The sequence below is a fragment of the Marmota flaviventris genome, chromosome 6, assembly GCF_047511675.1.
Source record: "Marmota flaviventris isolate mMarFla1 chromosome 6, mMarFla1.hap1, whole genome shotgun sequence".
In the NCBI taxonomy this organism is placed as follows: domain Eukaryota; kingdom Metazoa; phylum Chordata; class Mammalia; order Rodentia; family Sciuridae; genus Marmota; species Marmota flaviventris.
In genome coordinates this window covers 131,008,747-131,026,385 of record NC_092503.1, presented here as the reverse complement: position 1 = coordinate 131,026,385, position 17,639 = coordinate 131,008,747, and positions in this window count along the sequence as shown.

The following is a 17,639-nucleotide window of genomic DNA, read 5'->3' as shown; positions in this document are numbered from 1 at the left end:
CCTAAACCTAACCCTATTATTACCCTAATTTAACCCTAATGCTAACTTGAGCCACAACTTAAAACCTTAACCTATCCCAAACACTAATAATGACCTTGACCCAAATAATAACCTTAGCTCTAAACCTGACCCTAAACTTAAAACTACCATTACACAAGATGTAGCCATAAACTTAACCCTAAAACTATCTTTAACCATAAAGCTGGACTTCTAATTAGCCCTAGCCCTTACCCAATCCGTAACCCAAATTTTAACCCCAATTCTAACCCTTCTCCTAGCCCTAAAACTAGCTATAACCCATCCCTTTCCCTAAACCTAACCATAACCCTAAACTTAACCCTAACCCAAGACCCTAAACCTAGGCCTAACAATAACACTAAGTCAAGCACTAATCCTAGCCCTAATTTAGTTTTATCCAAACCCTAACCTTAGCCCTAAGACTAACTCTTGCCCTAGCTCTATCCCTAGTTCTATCCTTAGTCCTAGCTCTAATTCTAACTCTAAATATAAACCTAACTCTAAATTTAACCATAACCATAAGCCTAAACCAAACTAACATAGCCCTAACAATAATGCTAATCCTAAAACGTGAACTACCCCTAGCCCTACTCAGAAAACAAAACCTAACCATAGTCCTAACACTAACCCTTATTCTAAACCAAACTCTAAACCTACAATTAGCCCTAGCTATAACTCTAAAACAAACCCTGAACCTGACGCTGACTATAACACTAATCCCAGCTCTAAACATTACCCTAACCTTAAATTTAGCCTAGAACTAGACCTAGCTTTAACCCTAACCATAAAACTAGCCCTAATCATAACCCTAGTTCATAAATTAGTTGTTTTCCTAACCCTACCCCTATCCGTAACAAAAATCCTACTCATAATCTAAGCCCTAACCCTAGATTTAACCCAAATCATAACCACCACACTAGCCTTAACCCTAAACCTAGCCCTCACCCTAGCTCTAACCCTTTCCCTTATGCAAAGCCAAACCCTAACCCAAATGCTAACCCTAGTACTAACCCTAATTCGTACCCAAACTTATACACTAACCATATTACTAGTCCTAACCCATGCCCTCATTCTAGCTCTAACCCTAACCCTGACCATTATTCTGACCCTAACACTAACCCTGGGTCTAAACCTGACCCTATCCCTAAACCAAAACCTAAAACTAGCCCTAACGGTAAACCTATATTTGTACTTAACCCGAACACTAGCACGAGACCTAAAGCTAATCCTAAAAATAGCTATAACTCTAGCCCTAGACCTAAACAAAAACCTTGCCATAGCCCTCACAATAACCCTTAACCTAAACCAAACACTAGCCCTATGCCTAGACCTAAACCTAGTCATAATTCTGGCTATATCCATAACCCTAACACTCTCCCAAACACTGACCCTAACCCTAACACAAAACCTAGCTCGAAAACTGACCCTAACCCAAAACCTAGACCTAAAACCATACCGAGCCATCATACTAACACTAAACTAGCCCTGAACATAACCCTAGCTCTTTCATTACCCATAGTTCTAACCCTAGCCCTAAACCTAACATAAAACCTAGCACTAATCCTAGGCCTAAACTTAGTCCTAAGCATAATCCTAATCATAATCATAGCCCTAACACTAACCCTAACCCTAACCCATGCCTTAGACCTAACCCTAGTTCAAGAAAAACTCTTTCACTAAACATAACAATAGCCCCATTATAAACACTAACCCTAATCCTAACTCTAATCCTAAATTTAATTCTAGCCCAAAATTTAGCTCTAACCCCATCCATTACCCTTACATTAACCCTAATTATAACACTATCCCTAACACTAAACCTAAACTTCAACATAAATATAACCCTAGACCTAACCTGAAACATAACCCTTGCAATAGCCCTAACTTTAGCTGAGACATTAAGCCTTACACTAAACCTAATCCTAAAACTAGCCCTAACCCTAACCCTAACCCTAACCCTACCTCTAATATTATCCATTTCCCTAAACTTAATACTAAACCTAATTAAAACCCAAGCCATAACCCTAACCCTAAACCAAATTATAACCTTAAACGTAACCCTAGACCTAAATTTAAACCTAACCCTTGCCCTAGCTCGAACCCTAGCTCAAACACTAACCTTTACTCTACCTAACCACAACCCTAGCACTAACCCTAACACTTACCCTAACCTTAATACTTACCTTAAACCTAACCCTATCCCTATTTCTAAACCTAACCCTAATCCTAGACTTAATCCAAACCATAACCTAGCCCTAACCTTAGATCTAAACCTATCCATTACACTAAACATAACACTAACCCTAATGCTAACTCTAACCTTATCAATAAACCAAACCCATTCTTTACCCTAAACCTTAACTGAAATATAAACCTAACCATATCCATCAACCTAATCCTAAACCTAAAACTACAACTAACTCAAGCCTTAACCATAAACCAAATGCCGACCCTGAAACTAACCCTAATAAAACCCGTAGCTCTAAACCTGACCCTTACACTAAACATAACTCTTACACTAGAACTAGGCATAACCTAATGCTAAAACTATCCCTAACCATAACCATAGTCCTGATATTAGTCCTAGTCCTAGTTTTAGCCCTAAAACTAACAGAAACCCTAGCCATTATTCTAGCCCTAAACCTACCTTAATCCTACCCTGTACATTAACCCTAAACCTAATCCTAATTCTAACCCTCATCTTAGACCTAAAGCTAGCTATAATGCCACACATTCCCCTAAACATAACTTTGACCACAATGCTAAGCCTAAACTTAGCCCTACCCCTAGGTCTAACCCTAACACTTGCCCTAATCCTAGCCTTAATTTAGCTGTAACCATAACCCTAACCTAAGACTGGCACTAAGTCTAAAACTAACTGTATTACTAGCTATATCCCTAGTTCTAACCATATCCCTTCCGGAACCAGAACCTAGAAATAACCCTAGTACTAGATCTAACCCTAAATCTAAATCTAACCCTAACCCTAATCCGAAACCTCATCCTAACACCAGCTCTAACTCTAACACTTATCCAAAATCTAGCCCTATCTCTAGCCCTAGCCCTAAAACAAAACCAAGCAATAGCCCTAACCCTAAACCTTAACTTCAACCAAACCTTAACCCTACATCTAGCTCTAACTTTAGCCCTAATTCGAGTCCTAACCCTAACCCTAAAACTATCCCTTACCCTGACTTTGACCCTAACACTAAACCTAGCCCTATACATCGCCCTCACCCTAAACCTATACTTTGCATGCTTCAACATAGGGCTACATTCACAAGGAACAAATCAGAGAGTGCCCACAGAGAACTGATTGTGTGAAGTTTCAAGCAGCTAACACTCACCCTGTTTGTTATTCATCTCCATTTCTAATTACACATATAAGTCAAGATGAAGTGAAACCTTAAAACACAAACTGTTCCTGACAGAGAACCATGAACAGAGAAGGCCCAAAATTGGGGAATAGAGTAAGGCCCGGTAAAAGATGAATCCTACCAGGTATCAAAGAAATTTGAACAAAACTAACTCTAAACCCAACACTAATTCTAACACTAGCCCTAACCCTAAACCTAACCCTAACCCTAACCTGTTTAGAGAACGTTTGATCATAGAAGTTCCAAATTTGGGGTGCCTAGTAGCGTATGGTAACAGATGAATCCTGCCCAGTATAAAAATAATCTGACAAAATAATTGGGGGAGGTGTTTCAGTACATGCCTATTTCCCCTGTTTTGTTTTGTTTTTTTTTTCCTAAAGTGCTCTTGAAAAATGTTCTTTTCATTGCCATAGCTTTGGAAACTTTTCACTGGGAAGAAACCAGAGAGTGCCCACAGAGAACAGATTGAGTGTGTGAAGTTTCAAGCAGCCAGTAGTAACCCTGATTGATTTACAGCTCCATTTTCATTCACATCTATAGACCATAATAAAGTGAAACCTAAAAATTTAAACTGTTTCTGAAGGTGAACCGGCAAACGTTGAAGGCTCAAACTTGGGGATCCTTCTAAGGCTAGGAAAAGGATGAATCCTGTACATTATCAAAGCAATTAAGCAAAAAAAAAAGTTGATGGTTGCTCTTAAAGTGCTCACAGATAAAGCTGTTTCTTTCTACTTCAGCTTTGGGCTACTTCCACAAGAAACAAATGAGAGAATGTGCACTGAGAACTGATTGAGTGTGTGAAGATTCAAGCAGCTAGCACAAACCCTATTTGAGTTCCAGCTCCATTTCCATTCACCCCTATAAGGCAAAATGAAATGAAACATGAAAATTTAAACTGCTCCTGAGAGCAACTCCTTTTACTTAGAAGCCCAAACATGGGGGGTATACTAAGAAGAGGAAAAAGATGAATCCTGCCCAGTATCAAAAATTTGAAAAAAGAAAACAATCTCTAATCCTAACACTAGCCCTAAACCTTGCCCTAAATCTAACCATAACTGTAACCCTAATCTGTTAAGAGAACCTTTGATCATAAAAGTTTAAAACTTGAGGAGATTAGTGGGGCAAGATTACAGATGAATTCTGCACAGTATCAAAAAATCTGACCAAATATTTTGTGGTGGTATTTCACTATATGCATATTGCACTGTTTTCTCCTAAAGTGATCTTGGATAAATTTGTTTTGAATGCTTCATCTTACAACTACTTTCACAAGGAAGAAATCAGAGAGATCCCAAAGACAACTGATTGAGTATGTGAAGTTTCAACCAGCTAGCACCAATCCTCTGATTTCTAGCTCCATTTGCATTTACCCATATAGGTCAAAATGAAGTGAGACATTCCCAAGAGTGAATGATTGAACAAAGAAGGCCCAAAACTGGGGCATATAATAAGGCTAGGTAAAAGATGAATCCTTCCCAGTATCAAAGAAATTTGAACAAAACAAACTCTTACCCTGTCACTATCTCTAAATCTAGCCCTAACCCTATCTTTAACCCAACCCTAACCTGTTTAGAAAATCATTGATCCTAGATATCCCAAACGTGGGGAGCTTACTGGGGCAAGCTAATAGATGAATCCTGTGCAGCATCTAAGAAATATGACCAAATAATTGGGGGAGATAGTTCAGTACATGCCTATTTTCTTGTTTTCCCCTAAAGCACTCTCAGATAAAGTTGCTTTTCATGCTTCAGGTTAGGGTTACATTCACAAGGAACAAACCAGGGACTGCACACAGTGAACTGATTGAGTGTGAGATGTTTCCAACAGCTAACACCAACCTTCTTTGATTTTGAGCTCCATTTCGCTTTACCATATACGTCAAAATGAAGTGAAACCTCAAAATAAAAACTGTTACTGACAGCGAACCATTGAACTGAGACTCCCCAAACCTGGGGAACTTAGTAAGGCTAGGTAAATATGAATCCTGCCTAGTATCAAGAAAATTTGAACAAAACTAACTCTAAACCTAAGACTAGGTCTAAACCTAGTCCTAACCCCAAGTATAAACTTAACCCTAACCTGTTTAGATAACCTTTGATCATAGAAGTCCCAAAGTTGTGAATCCAAGTGGGGCAAGCTAAGAGATGAAAAATGCACAGTATCAAATAAATCTGACCAAATAATTGTTGGAGGTAGTTCATTACATGCTTATTTCCCTGTTGTCTCCTAAAGTGCTCTCGGATAAAGTTTTTTTGCATGCTTCTCCTTTGGCCTATATTTAACAGAAAGAAAGCAGAGAGTGCTTGCAGAGAACTAATTGAGTGTGTGACATATCAAGCAGCTAGTAAAAATCCTGTTTGATTTCTAGTTTCATTGTTATTCACACCTATAAGCCATAATGAAGTGACATCTAAAAATTGAAACTGTTCCTGACAGTGAACCGTTGAACTTAAAGGCCCCAAATTGGGGATCCTATTAAGGCTAAGTAAAGGATGAATCCTGTACAGTATCAAAGTTATTTGACCAAAAAAAAAAAAAAATCGAAGATTGCTCGTAAAGCACTCAGAGATGAATGAGTGGGGAGCTTACTGGGGCAAGCTAATAGATGAATCCTGTGAAGCATCTTTCTATTTCAGCATGAGGATACTTCCACAAGAAACAAACCAGAAAATGCACACTGAGAATTGATTGAGTGTGTGAAGTTTCAAGCAAACTTTCAAACCAACTATGTTTGATTTCAAGCTCTATTTCCATTCACCCATATAGATCAAAATGAAATGAAACCTTAAAATACAAACTGTTCCTGACAGCAAACCACTGAACCCAGAAGGACCAAACCTGGGAAAAATAGTAAGGCTAAGGAAAAGATGAATCCATCAAATCATCAAAGAAATTTGAACAAAAATAACTCTGACACTAGCTCTAAACCTAACCCTAACCCTAACCCTAACCCTAACCCTTACTTGTATTGAAAACCAGTCATCCTAGATGTTCCAAACTTGGAGAGCCTAGTGGGAAAAGTTACAAATGAATACTGCACAGTATCAAAGAAATTTGATCAAATCATGGGGAGACTTATTTCAATACATACATATTTCTCTGTTTTCTGCTTAAGGGCTCTCAGATACAGTTGCTTTTGCATGCATCAGCTTTGGCCTACCTTCAAAAGAAAGAAAACAGAGAGTGCCGACTGAGAACTGATTGTGTGAAGTTTCACGCACCTCCTACCAACCCTGTTTGATTTCCAGCTCAATTTTCATTCACATCAATAAGCTATAATGAAGGAAAATCTTAAAATATAAACTGTTCCTGACAGTAAACCATTGAACCGAGAAGGCCCAAACCTGTGGAGCATAGTAAGGCTAAGTAAAAGATGAATCTTGCCCAATATCATAGAATTTTGAAGAAATTTGGGGCCATGCTGGAGCTCTCTGTGCAGATGGAATGCTCTGATGTGTGGTTGCTCTCGGCTCAGTTGGAAGTTGGAAGTCTCAGCCACACATGAGCTCTCTGCACAGACGGAAGTCTCGGCTGCGCATGTGCTCGCAGCTCAGATGGCAGTCTCAGCTGTGCATGAGCGCGGGTTCCCTCTCTGCTCAGAGGGAAGTCACAGCCATGAAGGCATTCTCTGTGCAGAGGGTAGGTACCACAGAACACAGAGGCTTTGCTTGTGGGTCACTAGACCAAGCTCTGGACACAGCCAAAGGTGACCCCAGAACCACCCACCTCACCAAACACCTTACACAGGTAACAGATGGAATCCATCTTGGAAAAATTTACTCACCATCTATCAGTGGCTGTGGCTACCAGTTCGGTTCTGCGGCTGCTCAAGTACCCGGTTTCCAACTCCCCTACCTCCAGCTGTGATAACTCAAGATTTTTCTCACAAGGTTTTCTGGGGGTGTAGCTATCAATGCAGAACAGCAACTGTACAGGTACCTGGTTTCCAACTCAGAGACTAAGAGTAGGGAAGCTCCAGGTAGAAGTTGAAGCCCTCTCAAACTGGCTACCTCCACCACTCTTAGCACAGAGACTCAAGCTAGGAATAGACAACTCCACCTACTGGAAGAAAACAGAGTTCTGAGAGACTTTTCTATTCTCGCTCTTCTCATCTATTCTCCTCTACCCTTCCTCCTCTGGCCCTCACAATCTCTACATACGTGAAACCAAGAATTATGCATGAAATTGGACTTTAAGAACTGAATCACCAGAATAGTATAATATAGAGGTATTGCATAGGCCCACCTCACCCCTCCTTTATTTTCTCTTATTTTCATTCTCCCTCTCTTTCTTTCTTTCCTCCTTATTTTTTCTTCTTTATTCTTGCTCCCTCTATCCCACTTTCAACCTCCTAACTTTTACTATATATACATAGGGTAATTTTATGAATACAGATAAGGAATTTGAATTTATACATTCTTCCATAAATTACCCCTGTCTATTCATTATAGTTCTCCAATTTGCTAAGATAGATTAATCTCATACCCTCACTCCTCCCCCCTTAACATAGCATCCTAGTCCTGATCATCAGTTCTCTATATACCACCTTTTATGAAACTAATGATTATATACTAAGTAATAATTGAAGCCAACATCTGTAGACATAGAATCTCAGTATAAATGTATTTATAATGTTTAGGCTTAGGCTTCGGGTTAGGGATAGATTTAGAGTTAGGATTTGATCTATGGTTAAGGCTAGGACTAAGGATAGTTTTGTTTTAGGGCTTGAGGTAGGGTTAGGGCTAATTTTAGGATTAGTGTTAGTGTTAGGGCTAGTGTTAGTGTGAGGTTTAGGCTTAGGTTTAGGGTTAGATTTAGAGTTAGTTTTAGATCTAGGGTTTGAGCTAGGGCTAAGGATAGTGCTAGGGTTAGGGCTAAGTTTAAGGCTAGGTTTAGGGTGATGGTAAAGGATTGGGTTAGAACTCAGTATAGGACTAGGGCGAGAGTTAGAGTTAGTCTTAGGGCAAGGGTTAGTGTTAGGGTTAGGCCTAGGGTTAGGGATAGGGTTAGGGTTAGGTTTAGGTTTAGAGTAAGGGTTGGGATTATAGCTAGTTTTATGGCTAGGGTGAGGGTTACAATTAGGGTTAGGGTTAGGTTTATTTTTAAGGTGAAGTTTATGACTGGGATGTGTGCTAAAGTTTGTGTTAGGGTTAGGACTAGGATTAGAGCTAGGGCAAAAGTCAGGTCTAGGGTTACAGTTAGGGATAGTTTGGTTTTGGTTTATAGCTAGGTCTATTTTAAGGGTTAGGTTAATGGTTAGGGTCAGGTTTAGAGCTAGGGGTACTATTAGAGTTAGGGTCAGTTTTAGGGATTTTGTTAGGTTAAGGTTTAGGTTTAGGGCTCGAATTACCATTATTGTTAAGGATAGGTTAATGATAATTTTAGGTTGAGGGTTCAGGTTAAGTGTAGGGTAATGGATAGGGTTATGGCTAGGGCTAGGATTAGGATTTTTCCTAGGGTTAGCATAAGGGTTAGTGTTATCATTAAAATAATGGATAGGTTAGAGCTAGGGTTAAGGCTAGGGTTATGCTAAGGGTTAGGTCTAGGTTTAGGCTTCGGGTTAGGGTTAGGGCTATGGTTAGGATTAGGATTAGCTTTAAGGTTTAAAGCCAGGGAAGCCCTTGGATTAGTTATATGTTTTGTGATAGGTTACGGCTACAGCTAATATAAGAACTTGTTATGAAACAGACTGGTTTTAGGGTTAATGTTAGGGCTAGGTATAGTTTTAGTGTTAGGTTTAGAGCTGGGGTTGTGTTTAGAGCTAGGGTTACTGTTAGTGTCCAGGTCAGTGTTCGGGTTAGGGTTATGGTTAGAATTAAAGGACTAGGATTAGGTCTAGGAGAAGAGTTATTGTTTGGCTTAGGCTAAGGGTTATTGTTAGGGCTATGTCTAGGTTTTTCTATTGTTCTATGGTTCAAGTTATGGCTAGATTTAGGATTAGGTTTAGGGCTAGGGCTAGTGTTAGCATTAGGTTTAGGTATAAGGTTAATGAAAGGGCTACTGTTAGGGTTCAGTTTAATGTTAGGTTCAGGTTTAGACCTACGATTAGTGTTAGGGTCAGAATAAGGGTCAGGGTTAGGATTACAGTTTGGGTTATGGTTAGAGCTAGAATGAGGGCTAGGGTTAGGACTAATAGGGTAAGGGTTTGTGTTAGGTTAAGGATTAGGGTTAGCTTTAGGTTTAGGGTTTGGCTTAAGGTAACTGATAGGGTTAGAGCTAGGGTTAGGGCAAAAGTTAGTGTTAACGCTAGGTTTAGGGCTTGGTTTAGGGCTAGTTTATGTGTTAGGATTAGGGCTAGGTTTAGAGCAATGGCTAATGTAAGAACTAGGTTTACAATTAGGGTTAAATTATGGATTATGATTAGGTATTAAACTCTAGTGTTAATTAGTTTTAAGGTTAGGGTGATATTTAGAGCTAGTCTTAGTGTTAGGTTAATAGTCAGGGTCAGGGTTAGGTTTAGGGTTAGTGTTAGGACTGAAAATAAGGCTAGGATTACTGTAAGGGTTTGGTTTATGGATAGGGTGGTTTTTTAGAGCTAGGGTGAGTATTAGGATATGAGTCAGAGTCAGGGTTATTATTAAAGTTAAGGTTAGGACTCGAATTAATGCTAAGGTTAGGTCTAAGTGTAGTGCTAGGGTTTGGTTTAAGTTAAGGTTTAGTGTTAGGGCTATTACTCAGTTTTGTTTTATTGCTAGGTTTAGGGTTAGGATTAGTTTCATGATTAGTGTTAGGGTTAGTGCTAGTGTTAATGTTGGCTTTGGCTTAGTGTTAGTGTTAGAGTTAGAGTTATATCTAGGTTTAGGACTAGAAATAATGATTAGGCAAGGGTTATGGCTACGTTTTTGGCTATGTTTAGGGCTAGGGTTAGGGTTAACTTAAGGGATATGTTTAGAACTAGGGATAGTGTAGTGTGAGACTTAGAGTTAGTCTTAGGTCTATGGTTAGCATTAGAATTAGGGATAGGGTTAAATTAGGGCTAGGATTAAGGCTAGAATTTGTGTTCAGCTTAGGTCTAGTGTTAGGGTTAGGGTTAGGATTAAGTTTAGAGAAAGGGATGGTTTTATAGCTAGGTTTAGTGGGAGGGTGAGGGTTAGAATTAGGTTCGGGCTATGGATAAGGTTAGGGTTATGATTAGGGCTAGGTTTAGGGGTAGAATGTGGGCTAGGGTTTGTTTTAAGTTTAGGGATAGTGCTAATATCAGGTCTTTGGTTTTTGTTAAAGATCATTTTAGTGTTAGGTTTATGGCTACATGTAGTGTAAGGGTTAGTTTTAGGGTTAGGGTAAGGTTTAGAGCTAGGAACATTTTTACAGTCAGGGTCTGGTTTATGGTTGGGTTTAGGTTAAGTTTTAAAGTTAGGGCTCAAATTAGCATTAAGGTTAGTGTTAAGTTAATGATACGGTGAGTTTTAGGGTCTAGGTTTGGATTAGGGTAATGGATAGGGTTAGGATTAGGGATAGGTTTAGGACTAGGTTTAGCATTAGGGTTAGGGTTATGTTTATGGCAGTGGATAGGGTTAGAGCTAGGGTTAGGGCTTGGGTTGTGTTTATGATTAGGGCTAGGGTTAGGGTTAGGGTTAGGGCTAGGTTTAGGGTTAGGATTAGGGTTAAACCTGTGGTTAGGGCTAAGATTAGGGCTAGGATGTGTGTTAAGTTCGTGCTAGGGTTAGGGTTATGGCTAATGTAAGTACCAGGGTTATGTTTAGGGCTAAATTTAGGGTTAGTTTTAGGTTTAGGTTAGGGTTATGTTTAGAGCTAGGGTTAGTGTTATGGTCATAGTCAGGGTCAGGGTTAGTTTAGGGTTTAGATTAAACTCAAATTAGGGCTAGGGTTAGGGTTAGGGTTTGGTTTATGTTAAGGGTTAGGGTTAGGACTATGTTTCAGTTTTGTTTTAGGGCTAGGGCTAGGGTTAGGGCTAGTGTTAGGTTTAGGTTTAGCCTTAGGGTTAAAGTTAGATTTAGAGTTAGGTTTAGGGTTAGGGTTAAGCTTATGGTTATTGTTCGATGTAGAGTTAAAGTTAAATCTCGGTTAGGGCTAGGGCCAAGGTTAGGCCTAGGATTAGGGCTAGGATTAGGGTTCTGGTTAGGGATTGGGTTAGAACAAGGGATGGGCCTAGGTTGAGAGTTAGAGTTAATCTTATGGCTAGGGTTAGGGCAATGGTTAGGAATAGGCTAAATTAGGGCTAAGATTAGGGTTACGTTAGTGTTAGGGTTAGGGCTAGTGTTTGGTTTAGGGTTAGGAGTAAGAGACTAGGGTTTGGGATCTGATTAAGGTTAAGTTTAAGGCTAGAATGAGTGCTAGGGTTTGTTGTAGGTTGAGTTCTATTATTAGGGCTAGGACTAATGTCAGTTCTAGTGTTACATTTAGAGGTAGACTTAGGGTTAGGTTTGTGTCTAGGTCTAGTGTAAGTGTAAGGCTTAGGGTAAGGGTCAGGTTTAGAGCTATGTGTATTTTTAAGTTCAGTATCAGTGTTAGGGTTTGTTTTAGCTTAATGTTTAAGGATAGGTCTCAAAGGAGCATTAGGGTTATGGTTAGAGTAATGCATAGGTTTAGGTTTAGGGTTCAATATAGGTTTTAGGGGAATGGAGACGTTTCAGGTTAGCCAAATGGTTAGGGTTAGGCCTAGGGTTAGTATTAGGATTAGGGTTATCAGAAGGATAATGTATAAGGTTAGGGCTAGGGTTAGGTCTTAAGTTATTGTTAAGATTAGGTCTAGAATTAGGCTTAGGGTTTGGGTTAGGGCTATTAACACTAGTTTAGGGTAGGGTTAAGGTTAGGTTTAGGGTAAAGGTTAGGTTTTGAGCTAGGGTTAGTCCTAGGATGAGATTTAGGTTTAGTGTTAGATGTAGGGTTAGGGTTATGGTTATGGTCAGGGTTAGGATTAGGGCTAGGGTTGGGTTTTCATTAGGGTAAGGGTTAGGTTTGGGGGAATATATTGGGATAGATGTAAGGTTAGCTTTAATGTTAAGGTTCGATTTAGGGTTAAGTTTAGTTTTAGGGCTAGGTTTACTGTTGGGTTTAGGGTAAGGGTTAGGGTTTGAGTTAGGGTTAGGGCTACAGCAAAGGTTATGTTTAGGGTTAGGTCTAGGTTTAGGTTTATGATTTGTGGTAGGGTTTTGGTTAGAGTTAGACCTAGTGTTATCATTACGGTTAGGGTTAGATTTAAGGTAATGTCTAGGGTTAAAGCTAGAGTTAGGCCTAGAGTTAACATTAGGATTAGGGCTATGGTTATGGTTATGGTTAGGGATAGTCCTAGGGTTATGTTTAGGCTAAGGGTTAGGCTTTGAGCTAGGGGTAGGACTAAGGTGTGGGTTAGGGTTATGGTTAGGACTAGGTTTAGGGTGAGGTTTATGCTTAGGGTAGGTTTAGGCCTCGGATTAGGGCTAGGTTTTGTGTTAGGTTTAGGCCTAAGGTTAGTGCTATGGTTAATGTAAGATCTAGGGTTCTAATTAGGGCTAGTTTTAGGGTTAGTGCTATGGCTAGGTCTAGTGTTAAATTTAGATTTTGGTTTAGGTTCAGGTTTAGAGCTAGGTTTAGTGTTAGTGTCAGGGTCAATGTTCAAGTAAGTTTTAGGATTAGGGGTAAAGCCAGAATTAGGACTAGGTTTAGGTATAGGGGTAGGATTAGTGTTTGTTTTAGGTTATTGGTTATTGTTAGGGCTAGTACTAAGTTTAGATTTAGGTTTATGGCTAGAGTTATTGCTAGATTTAGGATTAGGTTTAGGTCTAGTACTAGTGTTAGGGTTAGGCTTAGGTATAAGGTTACTGGTAGGCCTAGTTTTAAGTTTCAGTTTAGGGTTAGGTTCAGGTTTAGACCTATAATTAGTGATAGGGTCAGAATAAGGGTGTAGTTTAGAGTTAGGTTTTGGGTTAGGGTTAGAGCTAGAACAAGGGCTAGGGTTAGGACTAGTAATAGGGTTAGTGTTTGGTTTAGGTTAAATATTAGGATTAGGACTAGGTTTAACATTATGGATAGGTTTTGGCTTAGCGTAAGGGATAGTGTTAGAGCTAGGGTTAGGGATATGTATAGGGTTTGGTTTAGGGCTCGAGTTAGGGTTAGGGTTAGTGTTAAATCTAGTTAGGGCTCGGATTAGGGATATTTTGTGTTAGGGTTAGGGCTATTTCCAATGTAAGAACTAGGGTTATGATTAGGGTTAGTTTTAGGGTTAGGATTTGGGCTCGGTCTTGTGTTAGTATTAACTTTAGAGTTAGGGTGATATATAGAGCTAGGTTTAGTGTTTGGATAAGAGTTGGATCACGGTGAATTTTAGGCCTATGACTCGAATTAGAGCTAGGGTTATTGCTAGTTATAGTGGTAGGGTTTGGTATATGGTATTTTTAGGGTTAGAGCAAGGCTTGGTTTTGTTTTAGGGCTAGGGTTAGGGTTACGGCTAGTTTAGGATTAGCAATAGTGTTAGGACTAGTGGTATGGTGAGATTTAGGCTTAAGGTTCGGGTTAGATTTAGCATTACAGTTAGATCTATGTTAAGGCTATGGCTAGGGTTTGGGATAAGTTTAGTGCTAGTGTGAGGGTTAGAGTAATGGATAGGGTTAGAACTAGAAATAGTGCTAGGAGTGAGAGTTAGAGTTAATCTTAGGGCTAGGTTAGAAGTAGGTTAAGGTTAGGGCTAAATTAGGGCTAGGAGTAGCCCTAGGATTAGTGTTAGAGTTAGGCCGATGGTTAGGGCTAATGTTAGGGTTAGTTTTATGGGCAAGAATTTGGTTTTATAGCTTGGTTCAGGGCTAGGGAAAGGGTTAAAATTAAGGATAGGGCTAGGATGAGTTTTCTGGTTAGGACTAAGGCTAGGTTTAGGGCTAGGATGAGGGCTAGTGTTTGTGTTAGAGTTAGGGCTAAGACTAAGACTAGGGCTAAAATCAGGTTTGGGGTTACAATTAGGGACAGTTTTAAGATTTGGTTTATGGCTATTTCTAATGTAAGGGTTAGGTTTAGGGTAGGGGTCAGGTTTCGAGCTAGGTGTATTTTTAGGTCAGAGTCTGGGTTAGGGTTTGATTGGGTTAAGGTTATAGTTAGGGCTTGAATTAGCATTAGGGTTAGGATTCGGGTTAGAGTAATGGATAGGGTTAGGTTTAGGGTTCAGTTTAGGTTTAGAGTAATGTATAGGGTTAATAAAAGGGATAGGGTTAGGGTTAGGTCTAGTATTAACGTTTGAATTAGGTTTATGTTTAGGGTAATTGATAGGGTTAGTGCAAGTGTTAGAGATTGGGTTAAGGTTAGGATCTAGGATTAAGGCAAGGCTTAGGGTTAGAGTTAGAGTTAGGTTTAAGGTAAGTGTTATTTGTAGGCTTAGGGTTAGGACTAGATAGAGGTAGGGTTAGGGCTAGCATGAGGTTTAGGATTAGAGTCACGGCTATGGTTAGGTTTAGGTTTAGGGTTAGGGCTAGGGTTAGCATTAGGGCCAGGGTTATGTTTAAAGTAAAGGATAAAGTTAGATCTAGGATTTGGGCTATGGTTACAGTTAGGATTTGGGCTAAGATTAGGGTTAGGGTGAGGGCTAGGGTTATGCTTAGGTTAAGGGTTAAAGTTTGAGCTAGGATAAGGGCTATGACAATTGTTAGGGTAGGGTTTGGTTAGGTTAATGTTAGGGTATGCTTAGGGCTAGGTTTAGGGCTATGTTTTAGGTGAGGTTTATGGCTAGCATTAGGGCTATGGGTAATGTAAGAGCTAGGGTTATAGTTATGGCTAGATTAAGGGTTAGGATTATAGATAAATCCTGTGTTAGTGTTAGGTTTGGGGTTAGGATAAGATTCAGAGCTAGGGTTTATGTTAGGGTAAGGGTCAGTGTTCAGGTTAGTATTGGATTTAGTGTTAGGGCCAGAATTAGAACCAGGTTTACATCTAGGTGTAGGGTTAGTCTTTGTGTTAGGTTAATGGTTATTGTTCGGGCTAGGGCTAGAATTATGGCTATATTTAGAATTAAGTTTAGGTCTAGTGCTAGTGTTAGAGTTAAGTTTAGGTATAGGTTTACCGGTAGGGCTAGTGTTAGGGTTTAGTTTAGGATTAGGGTCAGGCTTATTCCTAGGGTTAGTGTTAGGGTCAGAATAAGGGTCAGGGTTAGGCTTAGACATTGGGTTAGGGTTAGAGATAGCATGAGGTCTAGGTTTAGGACTAGTAATAGAGTTAAGGTTTGGAGTAGGCTAACGATTAGTGTTAGAACTAGGGTAGCATTAGGGTGAGGATTGTCTTAAGGTAAGGGATAAGTTTAAAGCTAGGGTTAGGGTTAGGATTAGGGCAAGGGTTAAAGCTAGAGTTAGGGCTCAGACTAGCGCTAGGTTTTGTGTTAGGGTTAGGGCTATAGCTAATGTAAGAACTGGTGTTACGCTTAAGGCTAGGGTTAGGGTTAGGGCTAGGTATAGTGTTTGGGTTAGGTTTAGGGTTAGGGTGATATTTAGAGTTAGGGTTAGTTTTAGGTTCAGAGTCAGGGTCAATGTTACTTGTCGGCTTAGGGTTAGGACTAGATAGAGCATTAGGATTTGGTTTAGGTTAAAGTTTAGGATTATGGCCATAGCTCAGTTTTGTTTGAGGGGTATATCTAGGCTTAGGGCAAGTTTTCAAATTAGCTTTAGGGTTAAGACTAGTGTTAGGGTGAGGATTAGGTTTAGGGTTAGGGTTAGATTTAGAGTTAGGGCTATATCTAGGTTTATGGCTAGGCCTAAGTTTAGGGCTAGGTTTGGGCTACGGTTAGGGCTATGCTTTGGCTTAGAAAGGGATACGTTTAGAACTAGGGATAGGGGTAAGGCGAGAGTTATAGTTATTATTAGGGCTAGTGATATGGTTAGGTTTAGGATTAGGGATAAATTAGGGATAGGATTAGAGCTAGGGTTAGTGTTAGGACTAGGCCTTGGTTTAGGGTTAGGGTTAGGATTAGGGTTAGTGTATATTATGATGTTATAGCTAGGTTTAGGCATAGGGTGAAGTTTAAATTTAGGGTTAGGACTAGTTTTCAGGTTAGGTTTAGGATTAAGGATAATTTTATGGCCAGGATTAAGGCTATGATTTTTGTTAGGTTTAGGTCTAGCATTAGGACTAGGGCTAAGGTCAGGTCTAGTGTTATGGTTAGGGATAGTTTTAGGGTTACGTTTATGGTTAGGTATAGTGGTAAGGGTTAGATTAAGGGTTAGGTTCAGTTTTAGATAGGGGTATTATTAGGGTCAGTAAAAGAGTTAGGGTTCGTTTAGGTTAAGGTTTAAATTTAGGGCTCAAATTAGCATTACAGGTAGGTTTAGGGTTAGGGTAATGGATATTGTTAGGTATAGGGTTCAGATTAGGTTTAGGTAATAGTGTTAGAATTATGAATAGGGTTAGGGTTATCCTAGGGTTAGCATTAGGGTTAGGTTTAGGGTTAAGGTAATGGATAGTATTAGAGCTAGGGTTAGGTTTAGGGTTATGTTTAGGATTAAGGCTAGGGTTAGGATTCGATTTAGGGTAAGAATTAGGGTTAGGGTTAAATCTAGGGTTAGGGCTCAGATTAGGGCTAGGTTATAGATTAGGTAATGGCTTATGTAGGGCTATGGCTAATATAAGAAGTAGCATTACAATTAGGGCTAGATTTAGGGTTAGGGTTAGGGCTAGGTCTAGTGTTAGGATTAGGTTTAGTTTTAGGGTGATGATTTGAGATAGGGTAAGTGATAGGGTCAGAGTCAGGATCAGTGTCAGTTTTTGGGTTAGGGATAACATTAAACTAGAGCTAGGGTTAAGGGTAGGCCTAGGGTTAGGTTTTGCATTAAGGTTAGAACAAGAATTAGGGCTAGGGCTAATGTCAGGTATACAGTTACATTTAGGTTAGGATTAGCATTAGGGCTATGGCTCAGTTTTGTTTTAGGTCTAGGGCTTGGGTTAGGGCTAATTATTGGATTAGTGATAGTGTTAGGGCTAGTGATAGGGTGAGGTTTAGGCTTAGGATAAGGGTTACATTTAGAATTATGGTTAGATCTAGGGCTAGGGCTAGGGTTAGGGCTAAGGTTAGGGCTAGCATGAGGCTTACAGTAACAGATAAGGTTAGTACTAGAAATAGGTCTAGCTTGAGACTTAGTGTTAGGGCTAGGGTTAGAGTAAGGGTTATATTTAATGATAAATTAGGGCTAGGATTAAAACTAGGGTAACTGTTATGGTTATGCATAGTGTTAGGGCTCGGGTTAGGGTTAGTGATAGTGTTAGGGTTAGGGTTAGGATTAGGTGAAGGGATGTGGTTATACCTAGGTTCAGAACTAGGGCGAGGGTTGAAATTAG